Source organism: Myotis myotis, unplaced genomic scaffold, assembly GCF_014108235.1.
Source record: "Myotis myotis isolate mMyoMyo1 unplaced genomic scaffold, mMyoMyo1.p scaffold_m19_p_6, whole genome shotgun sequence".
NCBI lineage: Eukaryota > Metazoa > Chordata > Mammalia > Chiroptera > Vespertilionidae > Myotis > Myotis myotis.
In genome coordinates, this window is record NW_023416368.1 from 36,304,796 (window position 1) to 36,321,231 (window position 16,436).

Here is a 16,436-nt window from a genome sequence, read left to right on the forward strand (position 1 = left end):
TTATATGTAATCAGAAAAAGGATGGTCTATTCAATAAATGATGCTGCGACCAATTGTTTTGCTATAAAAAATGATATAGATTCCTCCTTCATATCATAAACAAAGATAAATTCTAGATGGCATACAGGCTAGAACATAAAACAAAACATCATTCAGAGGAAAATGTATTACAACATGTTTATGACTTTGGAGTAGAGAAGAATTTCTTAAAAAGATACAAAAGCAAAATTAATAAAGGAAAGTATTTTAAAAAATGGATACACTAAAATAAACTCCTATGCTTCAGGTTTATCATAAACAGAGTTAAAAGATGAGTCACATATTGGAAGAAGACATGTACATCACAGATAACCAACACAGGATTAGTATCCAGAACACAAGTATATTTAATTTTTATATAGGTATAATTTCCATACATACAATAATACACATGGGAAGTAGCAAACCTTTAGACATGTATAATCCATTCCACAGACTACTAATTTCCTAAAAAGTATTAGGAAGCCTTAAGGGTAGTCTCTGGTTTAAGTGTTCTACATCTAAATAATTTTGATAATGTTCTGATCTCCTAAAATTATTTTTAAGTATGAATTTTTTTGTTGTTGTTTAATGATTTCAGAGGGAGAGGAAGGGGGAGAAGGAAGGGGAAAGAGAGGGAGAGAGGAAGAGAGAAAAGAGAGAGAGAGAGAAACATCACTATGAGAACACAACATCCATCAGCTGCCTCCTACACACCCCTACCGGGGATTGAGCCTGCAACCTGGGCATGTGCACTTGACTGGGAATCGAACCAGCAACCTTCTGGTGCACAGGATAACATTCAACCAACTGAGCCACACTGGCCAGGGATTAAGTATGAAATTTTATATCCAGTATGGATATATCAATATGTTTTGCCAACAAAGCATTGAGAATCTTGTAAAATCCTGTGTTATCATTGAATGGGAGAATCAATCAGTGAATGGGAGAAAACACACTGTTCACTGAGTAAAACAAAATGGTAAAGATACTCATAAAAGAGAAACAAAAATAATATTAAATATAATTTTATAGTTACCACAATCAAATGGTAGAATGCTAAACTATTTTATAATACTGCCAATCTCTTCAGGGATGAGAAATGTAGAAAAGCCATTTAAGTTTTATTGATTAACAATGAAGACGATGCAGTCATATGTTACATTTTTACAATAAAGCCTAGCTGTGGTCTAAGGACAGCTAATTCTGCGAAGGCTATAGTTTGACTAAGGGCCACTATTTATTTAAAAAGTTAGGATTTTTTTTATTCCACAGTGATACTAGGTGATTCTGATATTTTATCATCTATTTTCAGAAGACTGATTAAAAAGTGTCTTTTTAGGAACACAGAGATATTCTCTATCTGTAAAAAGAAACTATTACTTGTTAGCTACAGAAACCATTACAGTGCTTCTGGAAACAAAGGCCACTTTCTGTGAGAGTTGGCACACACTGTGATTTTTTAAATACTTTTTATTGATTTTACAGAGAGAAAGCAAAGGAGAGAGAAAGAGAGAAACATCAATTTGTTATTCCACTTATATTTGCATTCACTGGTTGATTATTATATGTGCCTTGTCCAGGCATCAAACCTGCAACCTTGGAGTACCAAGACAATGCTCTGAACAACTGAACTACCTGGCTAGGGCCACACATTGTGATATTTTGACCAATGTAATATGTTTGGGACTCAACATCAATTTAACGTAATAATTTAATCTAATGGTTTCATTTCACATGGGAGGAAAACCCATCAACTTGTCAAAGCACTGCATTCTCAAATAGTTATAATAAGAGCAAAATACTCATCAAGGTCAAAGAAAAATAAATATATTTCCCTAAGCATTTATATCACTTGGTAAAGTTTTTTTTTTCAATGAAAATGAAATATCTTCTTATCTAATGTTCTTTAGAAATACTTAGCTATGGCCTGAAGTTTTCAGCAATGTCTTTTTAATGGGAAATTTAATTATAAAACTATACTTTAACTGACTAATTTTCAACATGCCAGTTCAGAGAAAAATATCTGCATTTCTAGGACTTATGTTGCAGTTATATATTTTGAAATTAAAAATTATAAAGACTTGATTTTATCCTAGAAATTCAGTGCTTCTGAGTTGGTGTATCACAATATGGCACATTTTCTAAAAGAAGGTCTTTCCTAGGAACCAATTCTGAAAAACAAAACAAAACAAAAAAGGAACAATTAATATCACTAAAATTAAAAAAAATAAATGCTAATATGCTTATTCCCCCTAAAATGTATAACAAGAATATATGGAGTTTTAAGGCAAATCTTCCAGAGATATTTTTATTTCAGTTAACTTCTAAGGTGGAATCCTTGATTTTAAATGGAGACAGTAGAATTCTCATTTCAAATTATTATAAAAACATGTATGACCAACTTAACCCTTTATCACTTATTTATTAAATATAACGAATTAAAAAACCAAGCAGAATTCAGCTAACGCACATTATCAACAGATTACTATTAAGACCATCACTGGAAAATGTTTTTATACAACTTACTATAGAAAAAGCGAGACTGCTTTCTTAATTTAAAGATTCTAAATTTTACACAACAGTGGTTTTCAACTGGTGGTGTTTTGGGTGGTCACACCAACTGAAGAACGCTACTGGAATTTAGTGGGCAGGAGCCAGGGATGTGTGGAACAGTCTGGTACAGCAAAGAACTATCCTGGTCAAAATGTTAGGAAACAAACAACTCTTTTCAAGTTCAAGAAGACTGAAATCATATTAAGCATCTTATCAGATCACAAGAGCATGAAACTAGAAATCAACTACAATATAAAAACCTCAAAACATTCAAACACATGGAGGCTATTTAGTAAGTTATTAAACAATGAATGGGTTACTGATAAGATCAAGGCAGAAATAAAAAACTTCCTGGAAACTAACGAAAATGAACATACAACAACACAAAATCAATAGGGCACAGAAAAAGCAGTCCTGAGAGGGAAGTTCATAGCATTACAGGCCTACCTCAAGAAACAAGAAAAAGCTCAAATACTAGTAAACGTTCTAACCCTACAACTAAAAGAATTAAAAGAGAACAAGAAGAAAAGTCCAGAGTAAGTAGAAGAAAGGAAATAATAAAGATCAGAGTGGAAATAAATGACATAGAGACTAAAAAAAATAATACAAAATACTAATACAACCAAAAACTGGTTTCAAAAAGATAAACAAGATTGATGAACCTTTAGCCAGACTCATAAAGAAATAGGAGAAAGGACCCAAATAAATAAAATCAGAAATGAAAGAGGCAAAGTAACAACTGATACCACAAAAATACAAAAGGATTAAGAAAATGCTATGAACATCTACATGCCAACAAACTGGACAACCTGGGCCAAATGGACAAATTTCTGGAAACATAATTTTCCAAAACTCAATCAGGATTAATCAGAAAACCTAAATAGGCTGATAACAAGTAATGAAATTGAAGCAGTAATGAAAAAAACTCCCACCAAACAAAAGTCCTGGACCAGATGGATTTACAGGCGAGTTTTACCAAACATTCAAAGACGAACTAACACCTATCCTCCTCAAACTATTCAAAAAAATTCAAGAGGGAAGACTTCCAAGCTGTTCACCCTTTTCAACTACACACATGAACATATGCCCTTCTTCCCATATATAGAAATATCCATTTACTATCTGATCCCTAAGATTTCATCCTGATTCAAATCAGGGATTTCTGGTTGATGTCCATTAGCTCCACATGGCATATACCTGTTAGGCCATAGTAAAGAATAAACAGGATACAGCAATAAAAACCTGGAATGGGAAACACATGGCAGTCTACTCCACAGCAAATCCTAAATTCTGGTGTACAGGAAGAGCAAGGACTAGCTTTTGACAAAACAATAAATTCTCTAGTCAACCCATCTGGCAGTACCAAATCCTGTTTTCTGGGAGACCCAAAGACTCTCTCTTGTCCACTATCCTTCAAGGCTCCTTGTTCATCCTCTTGGGTAGCCTACTTATCAGGAGGTAGAGATATTGGAGAAGATGCCCTTATTTGAGGCTCTGAAGCTTTCATATAAAGAATTCTTTCCCCCCCAAAAAATGGTGGCAGAGTAGGAGGATGCTGCATGGACAACTGAACAAGCTGGAATTACAACTGAAATAAAGAAAGGCTTCATGAATAATCAATGGAAAACTCACAGGAGAGAACCCTGATACCCAAGGACCGAAGGTGAAGACAGCATAGAGACTGGTAGGAGGGGTCAAGGCAAGAAAGGACTGGCGAGGCACCCAAAGATGGCAACTGAAGTCCCGGAGAGATATCTCAGCTGTGAGGGGGTGCCACTGAGAACTCTGGGATCTAATCCCAAAGCTGGGCTCCTCAGCAGAGAGCATCAAACTGAGGAGGGTACCCACATAACATCTAGCTGTAAAAAGCTGTGGGGTGCTATCTGCCAGGGAGTGGCAACTGAAAGTTTGGGCACCCTCTTCAAGGGCCAACACGCAAAAATTTCCTGTGGAGCCACCCACCTTGTGTTCTGGCAGAGTGAGGGTGAAGTGGACTGGAGCTGTGAGAGCAGAACTCAGGATTGGGGACTCAGGGGATAGAGCTCAGAAGGCAGACACCCCAAGTTTCCTGGGCTGAGTCATTCTCTCACACAGCAGAGGACATCTTTCCCACACAGACATTTGCCTTGCCTGCGGGGGAAGACAGTCGACACACCCTATTGGAAAACATCTTGCCCTGAGGCCACTTAAGAGACTGAAAGTAACAATTAGCCTCCAGGCAGAAGCAACTGCCCACCTGTTGAAAAAACTCTGGCCACACCTGAGGACGACTGCCTGGGGACAATTCAACTTGGAATCTTATTAGTCTGTAGGCAGAGGTGGTCTCTGGAGGCTTTGAGTCTTTGCCTGATCCAATTAGTCAGAAACAGCCTTTAACCCTTTGCGGTCCAATTTTATTTTTGGAATTCAAACAGTCTGGTCCAAATTAATTGAAGGGATTGAATGTTGAACTTTTTAATGTTCTTATTTTAAAGTTTAAACCAAAAATTTACTGGTTATATTATTAAGTATGTTCAATCAAAGAGTTTATTCTTTAAAACATTTCATAGTGTGGTATCTTTTCAAACATTTCCCCACATGCAACCCAGCACCATACTGACAATGCATATAATCGCAGCGGTTTGCGGTGTCGACCTCAGCTCCACGTTGGACCTGCTCCTAGTGCCTGGTCTGTTGAGTCAGCCTGGACGTTGGACCGAAAAGGGTTAACACTGTCCTGCACTAGAGATTGGTAATATTATTATACTTAAAATCATTTTATTCTTGAAACACAAAAGTTTGTTGCATGTAATATTATATGTAAGATGATTTTTCTTGAATAATTGGTGTTTATTGCATGTAACATTACTATATTTAAAATAGTTTTTCTTTAAATTAAAAAATAACTGAAAAAATAAAGTAGAGCAATCACAGTAATGTAATAGTTAAGAGGTCTGAGTATTTTAAGTCTCTCTGTTGCCAATAACTATATTTAAGTAAACCAACCTGAAATTTTGTGTCATTGTCTATAAAGTAGTAAATAATACCTTAAAAAAAAAACGAATTATTTCAGCCCAGCCGGCATGGCACAGTGGTTGAGCATTGACCTATGAACCAGAGGGTCACAGTTCAATTCCCAGCCAGGGCACATACCTGGGTTTTGGGCTCAGTCTCCAGTGTTGGGCATACAGGAGACAGCTGATCAATGATTATCTGTCATCATTGAAGTTTCCCTCTCTCTCTCCCTATCCCTTCCTCTCTGAAATTAATAAAAACATATTTTTTAAAAAGAATTCTTTCAAATCAATAGTAAGAAGGCAGATAATTGCCAAGAAAATGGGCAAGAAACTTAAAAAGCCATTTCATAAAATAACAGGCCATTAAACAACTGAAAAGGTGCTGATACTTCATTAGTTATCAGAGAAATGCAAATTAAAATCACAATGTAATACCATTACACAACTACCAGAAAGACTAAAATTAAAGAGCTACACAGTACCAAGTATTGTTGAGGATATAAAGCAACTGGAGCCCTAGCCAGCAGGTGGACATCCCCTGAGGGGTCCCAGACTGTGAGATGGCGCAGTCCGGCTGAGGGGCCACCACCCTCCCTTCTCTAAATGCCCCCCGCCCCCCGCCAGTGCACATTGTCGTGCACTGTGCCTGTAGTAAACACATAATCCCTTTGACCTGGACAATTCACTGATATCTCCAAGAAATGCATTATATTTGTGTTTGTGTGTGTGTGTGTGTGTGTGTGTGTGTGTATATATATATATATATATATATATATATATATCCATGCACATACATATTTTTTAAACCAGAAGGCACATATAAAATATTCACAGAATCATTATTTATTATAGTCCAAAATCAGAAACAACCTAAACAATAGTAGAATGAATAAACTGTAGTATATTCAAGCAATATTTATAGAAATGTTGCTGTACACAACAATATAGATGATTCTCACAAATATAATGTTGAAAGAAGCCAGATAAAACAGTAATGCTGTATGATGTAATTTATATAAAGCAAAAATATTTATTAAGTTAAAAATTGATAGTGTTAAAAGTCAGGACAGTGGTCATGCTTGTGGGGTGGGGATGACCGGGAGGGACATAAGGTCATGTGGGGGCTTTTGAGGTATGGTAGTACTATACAGCTTGATATGGATGTTGGTTACATGAGTATTTCACTTTGTGAAAATTCAGTGGTCTATACAGTTATACACTTTTCTTTTTGCATGTTATACTTTAAAGAAAAAAGCCTTTCAAACAATGCTAATGTCATCTTCTTTGTTGTTATTGTTGTCCCCACAGAAACTTTAGGGAATAAAAACAAATCCCATCCCCTGATCGCCCGCCCAGCCACCTCCCTCAGAGGGAGGTCGTGGGTGGCAGCATAGTGGCAGGGTGATTCAGGGAGGGGCCGGCCACTCAACATCCCCAGATTGGCCTGCCAGGGTTGCCTCCCACAGAGGGAGGCCATCGGTGACCGCGGCGGGGTGATTCGGGGCGGGCCGGCCACTTGCTGTCCACAGATTGGCCTGCTGGTCACCTCCTGCAGAGGGAGGCCAGACTGCGGCTTAAGCCCACTTCCTGCATGTTGGACATCCCCTGAGGGCTCCCAGACTGTGAGAGGGCGCAAGCCGGGCTGAGGGACCCCTTTGATTTCACGGATTTTCATGCACCGGGCCTCTAGTATAATATAACATGAGATTCTGCCGAAGCCCCACCAGGAGTCTTGAGGTATAATGAAGGATCCTCTACTCTATTTTTATTTCTTATAATCCCAATTGTTCTGAATTAAAATAACTCTAATCCTATCTAATAATAGTCAAACATGGTCATTGTACCTTCGCTACACCTCCCATGGGCTAATCAGCGCGATATGCAAATTAACCACCAACAAAGATGGTGGCTAATTTGCATACTGCAGGCAGGGCGGGACAGCGCCATCCCGCCTGCCCTGCCGCCATCCGGGCCTTCTATCTGCAATCCTGGGCGGGGGGGGGGGGGGCGGGGGGGTCCCATGTGCGACCGGACCCGGGGCTGCTGGGTGGGGCAGCAGTGATCTGCCAGCCCACCCGGGCGTCCCATGTGCGACCCAGGGAGGAGCCCCAATCCCCAGATCCGCCCTGCCCTGTGTGGGACCGGGGCTGGCACCCCAACCCCCTGATCGGCCCTGCCCTGTGCGCGACCCGGGGAGGCGGGGCAGGCACCTAGGGATCGGCCTGCCATCTGCCACCTGGGGAGCGGGCTTAAGCCAGCAGGTGGTTATCTCCCAAGGGGTCCCAGACTGTGAGAGGGCACAAGTGGGGCTGAGGGACACCCCTCTATCCTCCATCCCCCACCCCGCCAGTGCACAAATTTTTGTGCACCAGGCCTCTAGTCATAGGATAAAAGATAGAGAAACAGACTTAGTCTAGGTAAGTGGTAAATGGTACTAGAAATATTAAGAACCCCAAATAAATATGATAAAAATAGTCATACTGTCTTTGTAACTGTAGTTTTGTAATATAATCAGTAAAGTTTTTTAAAAAAAATTCAAAAAGAAAAAATCTGGTAAAACAAAGTTTCATACTTGAGTTTTTTTAAATGGTAGCCTTACAAATATGTATAATATATAGCACATTGGCAAAATCAAGCTTTTTACAAATCAGCATTAAAAGCACTGAATTGCTCAATATTTTAAAACACATTGCAATCTGAAAACATTTTTCTTTTACTTTACTTACTCATGTATTGTGGTCTGTGTGAATACCTTGTACAACAGATGTTCTGAGCAACAATTCCACATCAGAACCTATTTTTATTAGCTGTAAAGAAAACCAAACACAGAATAAATCCTTCAGGTGTTTTTCAATGGTTCATATGAATGTACTGTTTTTGAAAAGTATAGGTTTACTACAAATTTTTTATGTAATAATCTGCCTTTAACTTTTTTAACCATTCTAAGTGTGTAGAAAGCTCAGACAGGCATATACTTTTAACTTTTATCCACCCGTTTATATTTTGATCCAAAACAGGTTTAGAGTATTTTTTTGTTGTACATATATATTTTACAATGTGTTTAAAACACATAGTTTTTTTGGGGTGGTGGTAGTGAATCTTTCCTTTATAGACTTGGATGTTCTGAACACTAGAAAGAGTGTTGGATTAGGAGTCAGAATACTTGGATTCCAATTCTGGTTCTGTCATTAAGTGTATGGCCTTGGTTTAATAACCTACTCTGATTTTCCGACCTCATTATTTGCAAAATGAAGAAATGGACTAGAACAGCAATTCTCAACACTGTGGACCCCTTGAGGCACCTTAACACCCTTTCAGAGGATCCATGATGTCAAATTTATTTTCATGATACTAGAGCCTAGACCAGTGGTCGGCAAACTGCGGCTCGCAAGCCACATGCAGCTCTTTGGCCCCTTGAGTGTGGCTCTTCCACAAAATACCGACTTCTGCCCATGGGCCACGAAGTTTCAATCGCACTGTACGTGCGCACCCGCATGTGGTATTTGGTGGAAGAGCCACACTCAAGGGGCCAAAGAGCTGCATGTGGCTCACGAGCCGCAGTTTGCTGACCACTGGCCTAGACCCTTCTACACTGTTTGAGTTGTGAGAAGTAGAGTTTTGTCTATGAAATACCATTTGTACTTGAATGAACCACTGATAGGCAGACAAACTATGATTATTCAGACTTGGGTATTTGCTAGATTTTTTTCTTGAAAATGAGTGAAGTGTGGAGGGAAGTTAACAGAGGTCAGATGATATGCTCTTATAGGTCATGGGATGAGGAGTCATGGAGGTTGTGAGCAGAGGAAGGATAGAATATGCCTTAAAAAAGAAAAAAAAGGTTCACTCTGCCTTTAAAAGTATTGAGACCAGGCTGTAGGAATTTAGGGGAAAAGAAGAAAGACCCAGGAGGAGGCTGTTGTAACAACTCAGTGAGAAATGATGGTAACTTGAACCTGGAGATAATGATGAGGAGGGTGAGAAGTGGTTGAATTCTACGTATACTTTGAAGGTTAAGCCAATAGGATCTGCTGCCAGATTAAAGTGTGAGAGAAGGAAAGCAGTCAAGACAGCACAAAGGATATTGGTCTGAACATCAAGAGGAGGGAGCTGCCATTAATTGACATGAAAGCCTGTGGGTGACCAAAACCTCACACGCTGACAGACTTGAGAAGCTTCTTGGCAAGGCAGAGAAAGGGGGAAAAAGGGCCTCCTCCTTGGAGGAGCAGAAGCCGAGTGGAGTCCTAGGTCTAAGGTTGGGAACAAGGATAAATGAGGAGCAAGGGATTAGAGGAGACCAAGAGGTGGTGTGTATGAATTCTAGAGCCAAAATATATATATATATTTTAAATATATAACTTCCATTGGACTAATAGGAATAGAGTTCTACATTGAAACTAACCATTAAGGAAATTTATCACTTGGTGATGTATAGTTTCAAAGAATATTCACAATTTTTGGAAAAGGCTATCATATACTCCTTTACCTTTCCAACTACTTGTGTGAGACTGAATTTATTCATATACTTCAACCTAAAAAACATGCTGAATGAGGAAGCAGATAGAACACAGCTGACTTCTATTAAGCCAGACACGAAGGAGATTTAAAAAATGTAAAGCATGCCATTCTTCTAACTAAATTATTTTGAAAATGTAGTATTTTTCATAAATAATGTATTTTTTTAACATGTAATGGGTCTATTGTTTTCAAATGATTCCATCAATATCTATTTTAAATTTTTCAGCTTAAAATTCTAATATAGTAAATACTGATAAGTATAACACATAAACAGCACTTTTTAGGGTACTCAATTTTTAAGAAGGTAAAGGGGTCTTGAGACCAAAAAGTTTGAAAACTGCTGGTATAGAGGATGCTTAAGTTTCCTTTTGGTGCCAAGTCTAACAAACCCTCTAATATATGACAATGTAATTATCCAAAAGCTACTAAATATTTAACATATGAAGAGTTGTAGAAAGTACCATATGTATTTATATATAACAAATATCTAATTTCTAGATTGCTTAATGTTAAATTAGTACTCTAAAAGTAAAATGAACTTGGGAGGTTGTAGTGCATTTTCTCAGTTTAGGTGATGTAAACAATTTAAAATGTAAAAAATTTTAGAAGTTTAAATGATGATTTAAAAAATTAGAAATTGCCAAATTGTTATCAGTTTACTAAATAACAAATAGGACAAACTTCCATATATACATTTTAACTTCAATTCATAACTTTACTCTAATGTCATCTTAACTTCTACATGAATAAAAATTTCATAGTCCCTGTTTGCCCTATCATATGCTTAAGGGAAACCTTTCCCTTTTTTGTTTATATTACAGAAATAGAAATTCTTAAGCTATTTCATTTTGTCTCATTGGCTTATTATAGATATTTACTATTTCAAAAATACATTTTTCAAAATATAAATGATTTTCATAAAAAAATTAACATTCGGAAATTTAAACACAGAAGAATTTCTCTAATTTATACTTTCCTTTTTATCAAACCAATTCTTGGAATCATAACTACCCCTGCAAATAGTTTTCCATTGTTCATTTTCTTCCTATGGGTCCTTTCCCTATATTTATCCAAGGTTAGAAACAGGAATATTTAGGAAGCTCAAAACTGAGATAGTGTATATACGCAGCATGATTTTATACAGGAAACAAATCATTGTGAATTTTTTCAATGAATATGCATTGGGAGTACCAGGGAGCTCACGGACTAATTTCAGTAGACTGTCTTAAACAATTGACTAAAATGCAAATATTAAAGGCAAACCAAGAGTGTTCATGAACTGTGGCTGGTTAACTTCCATTGCCAAGACAGGAATTTAAAAAAAAAAAAAATCTGTCTAGTTGAGCTAAATGAGTAGGTGTTTCCTCTATAGTTCTGAGGTACCACAGCACTCATTCTTTTCAGTTTCAGTCAGTTGCCTTAAGTGAAGATAGCACTTCTGTGGGTGTCTGACTTGATTCACCTGCTCTTGTTTTGACCAGGGCTACCATCCTTGTTCTTTTTACCAGGCAACTTGTTTTCTTATGGCTGTAGGCAGATGACCCAGAGGAGGTGAGTCATACCAAACAAGTGAAGGTTATCTACAGTTGCTTTAACTATCGGGTTTTTATTTCACATAACCCCTCTATTTTCATCATTTCCTCTAGTTCAGCGGTTCTCAACCTGTGGGTCGCGACCCCTTTGGCGTTGAACGACCCTTTCACAGGGGTCGCCTAAGACCATCCTGCATATCAGATATTTACATGACGATTCATAACAGTAGTAACATTACAGTTATGAACTAGCAACAAAAATAATGTTATGGTTGGGTCACAACATGAGGAACTGTATTTAAAGGGCCAGAAGGTTGAGAACCACTGCTCTAGTTGCTAATACAATTTACAAGCATTTTATTGTAAAATTGAAAAATTCAATTACTGTACCTCTTCTATTTTCTTAGAAGAAGCTTCATTTTTATTATTTTTGAATTCTTCATTTATTTTTATTCTGGCTGCTACAGAAAGAAAAATACATAAAGTTATTTGCTTTTCTAATTTATAATTCCTGCCCCAATAATTTACATGTTATTCATTATGAATGACTACTTCTCTAGTAGAGGAAATATATTTGCTCCATGTAAAACAAAGTATAAAAATCAGAAATTTATTAAAGAAGTCTCTTGGAGAACTTATGACAGGCGGGCAAGTTTGTAATTAAATCTAATATAAACCTTCAGCACTCTAATACTTTTGTTTCCTGCTTTTCACTTCCAATTTCATTTGTGTACTTCAAGATATTAGATTCAATAAATCCAATGTAATTCTTTGTTTCTATAAATCTAAGAATTTAACTTAAAATGTTTTTAAGATGGCAAAACTCAATACTTACAAGCACATTAACCCAGACATACATACACAAATTAAAATAAATATATAGCAGCTCTGAGCACCGTGGCTGACATGTAAAGTAAATGATAAATAAAACTTTTGTTCATGTACACCACTGAGACTTCAGCATCATTACAGCAGCATCATTCAGTTTAACCTGACAAACTGCCTTACTGTACTGCTGTAAGCATTTAATGGAATGATCCATATAAAGTGCTTAGTAAACATACAATGTTACCTGTTCTTATAATTACTTCACTTAAAAGCATTTAAAGCAACAAAAATATGCTATTTTGATGGGAGAATAGTCATAAAACCTTCCTTTTATGCTTCAGAATTTCAAAATGCAAGGTGGTTCAGAGTTTGGGCATTGGAACCAGACTGCTTAGGCTGAATCCTAGCTCTACCTCTTGCTAAGTAAATGTGGGGCAAATTCTTTCACATTTTTTAGTTTCTTATCTTAACAGAAATCATACAGTAAAACCTCGATATAATGGACTAATTCAGGTGAGGCAGGGTGTCTGTTAAAGCTGACAGTCTATTTTATAATAAAACTAGAGGTCTGGTGCACGAAATTCGTGCACAGGTAGGGTCCCTAGATCTGGCTGGTGATCAGAGCCGAGTGGGGCCTTCTGGCTGCCGGCCGGGGCCTTCCTTTGTTCTGTGCTGCCTCCTGGTGGTCAGTGCACGACATAGTGAGTGATCGAACTCCCGGTCTCATGGCTGAACTCCCGAGGGGACACTATGCATATTAGCCTTTTATATATATGTAGTAGACAGGTTTTCCAAATGTCTATGTTAAAAAATTGACAAATGTAGATGCATTTGTGTAATTAAAATTATGTATGAAAGTTTAATTTCACAGAAAACTTTTCTACATGTATGACTGTAATTTTAAATTTATACTAAATAGGTCTAGTAAATGTGTGCATTCACCAGTCACTGTGAATAAACAAATGCACACGTCTGGGGCAGGCATGGCTTAGCTCATGTCGGAAGATGGGTGGCATGCGTTAAAACTGCTGCAGAAAGTCACGCCATGCAACAATAGAACCAATTACCCCGTGGGATGTTACAAAGGAAAAACAAACAAAAACTTAGCTTCTAATGCTTTGGTATCTGTGATCAAATGCTAATCATTTGCTGAACATTGTTTATGAGCAATCACTCTTGGATTTAAATATGCAGACTATGGTTGTAGATATGTAACATTTATTTATGTTGGTGAAATTACTAGTATTTTTCAAACATATGGCTTATTCACTAAAATTTGTTAAAAATAATTTTTTAATAACAAATAAACAAAACAACAAATTTATCAATTTAATTATAAACAAATCTTGGTTTAAAGCATTTTAAAATTAATAGGGTGTTAAATTAATTTCACATGAAATACAGGCTAGAAATTTTTTTTTAAATATATTTTACTGATTTTTTACAGAGAGGAAGGGAGAGAGATAGTCAGAAACATCGATGAGAGAGAAACATCGATCAGCTGCCCCCTGCATATCTCCTACTGGGGATGTGCCCGCAACCCAGATACATGCCCTTGACCGGAACCGAACCTGGGACCCTTCAGTCCGCAGGCCAACGCTCCATTCACTGAGCCAAACCGGTTTTGGCCAGGCTAGAAATTTTTCCATTAAATCCTAATTCTGTTAAATCAATCTCCACAAAATCAAGGGTTTACTGTAATAGCAACTATATCACAGGGTTGTTATAATAATTAAATGAGGAATTTGTGTAAAGTACAATATAAGGCATATATTTTAATATTCAAGAAATTCTTTTTGGTGAATTACAAAAACTAGAATTTCCTGGGACAGTGGAGACACTTAACCTAGGTAAAGAGGTTTAGAAATGTATGAGGATTGGAAGTGAACATGACCAACACAGAACCAGGTAAGATAGAAATCACTTAAAACAGTGAAATGCTAAATGTGGAATTGCTTGGAATAGATTCTCTTTCTTAGGTGCTGTCACTTCTAGAATGACACAAGGCATTAACAATATGGTAGTATCTAGTCCTAGAGTGTGTGAAATTGTGATAATAAAATAGAGAAAGGACTTTAATTTTCTTTAAGTGTATACACCTCAAAAAAGTGTAATTGTAAACTAATCTTTATAACACATAACAACATCAGGGAAGAGGTAGTGAAGGCCATTCCCTAAGATGAGGCTTGACTATACAGGGTCTCTTGGATATATGAGCAGCCGTCTGAAGATCAGACTTGTTCCAAAGGAAAATAAGTAAGCTTACCTTCTAATGCTCTGATATCATTTTTAAAAACTTGTTGTCTGGTACTGTACAATCTTTTAAAGAGCTGTAAAACCTATCAAGAAAATAAGAAGTCAGACAGCAAAAGAAAAGAACAATCACATTTTACATAATTACAAGTATGTACTTACATAATTACATAAGTAGTAATTCTGTTCTGTTCGTTTCATTGACTATTTTTCAAAGTAGCTGATGAAAACCAGGGTTTCTGGAAACACCTTTACATTGATTATTTATCTTTAAATTAAAAACCTTTATTTACAAAAATAATACCCAGGTCTTTGAAACAAAACAATATAAAGATAGTTAAAAAGTTAGTAATTCCCCTGCAAAACCAGTCTGCCAAGGTAAACAACTTTACCTGTCTGGTATGTTTTATCATTTTTCTTAAGATATGGAGGCCTTCTTCTGTTCTTAAAGTGAGGCACATACTAGTACACACACATTCGTGACCTTATTAAATCTTAAGAGAGCTCAGAAGGAAGATGTTCTGGGTAACTCAGGCAAGTTCAATTGTGATTTCTCAAAAAATAAGTAGAATGCTGACACCTGATTTTTACAAGATTATGTTAAAAAATGGAGAGAAAAGAGCCTGGCACTTTGGTAGGAGTCAGATTGTGAGGAGGATTTAGCGATAGACTGAGGCCACCTCGCACTTCTTTAAAAAACACACAAACTAGTCCCGAAAGGCGGAGCGGAGCCTGGCAGAGCCCAGCTGAGCCCTAACCCCAACAGCTGTAGCCAGTCCTGACTGGGGAGCCCAGCCCCAAAGAGCCCAGCCCCGAACAGCCAAACCCTGTCTGGAGGGCGGAACCTCGCCCCAAAGACCCAGCCCCTAAGCAATACCTGTTCTTCCCGCAGGCCCAAGGAACCCAGCCTGTGTCAGTGATTTCCACAGGCACCTCTCCTTGAGACTCAGCAGCCCTTTCAACCTCTGGCTCCTAGGCCAGGATGCTCCCTGATGGGTCCTTTCCTGGAAGGCACTCTGGTGGAGACCGGGACTTCCCCAAGGCCCGGATCAATATGATTGTACTGGCCCTAGCCCGGACTAGCCCAGCTAAGACCTAAGGGCTGACACTAGTTCCGAAGTGCGGAGCCTAGACTGTAAGACCCAACCTAGTCCCGCATAGCCAGTCAGTACTGAAGGGCGGAGCCTAGCCAACAGCCACCTCATACTTCTCAAGTCCAAAAGAATACTCAATGTTATTCCCCCAATACTGCTTTTTCTCCTGTCTTCTCAATTTCAGTAATGGAAGACACAGTCTTTCTCAAGCCAGAAATTTTAAAATCATCTCTAAATCTACCTTACTCTTCATGTGGGAACTTTAGGATGTCTAATTTTTGTATATCCACCATAGGCCCAAACTATTTAAGTTCAGATGCTCCCCATCCGTTTCTTTCTTTCTTTTTAAAAAATATATTTTACTGAATTTTTACAGAGAGGAAGGGAGAGGGATAGAGAGTTAGAAACATCGATGAGAGAGAAACATCCATCAGCTGCCTCCTGCACGCCCCCTACTGGGGATGTGCCCGCAACCCGGGTACATGCCCTTGACCAGAATCGAACCTGGGACCTTTCAGTCCGCAGGCTGACGCTCTATCCACTGAGCCAAACCGGTTAGGGCCCCATCCGTTTCTTAGACTACTTAAAAAGGTTTGTTACTCTGTCACCATTCCTCCTTTTCTCCAGTCCATTCACCAGAC

General features: G+C 37.9%; 1 long non-coding RNA gene across 2 annotated transcripts in view; it reads right to left on the reverse strand.

Annotated features, from left to right (window-relative positions):
- LOC118659043 overlaps nucleotides 1-16,135 on the reverse strand; it is a 32,366-nt gene extending 16,231 nt beyond the window's left edge. The window contains exons 1-3 of one of the 2 annotated variants that reach the window (XR_004968439.1): nucleotides 14,715-16,135; nucleotides 12,011-12,081; nucleotides 8,297-8,377 (exon numbers count right to left, since the gene is read on the reverse strand). This is a non-coding gene — a long non-coding RNA (uncharacterized LOC118659043). The remainder of the gene's footprint in view (nucleotides 1-8,296; nucleotides 8,378-12,010; nucleotides 12,082-14,714) is intronic. The other variant, XR_004968440.1, reaches the window with a different exon arrangement.
- Between the last annotated feature and the right edge of the window lie 301 nt (nucleotides 16,136-16,436).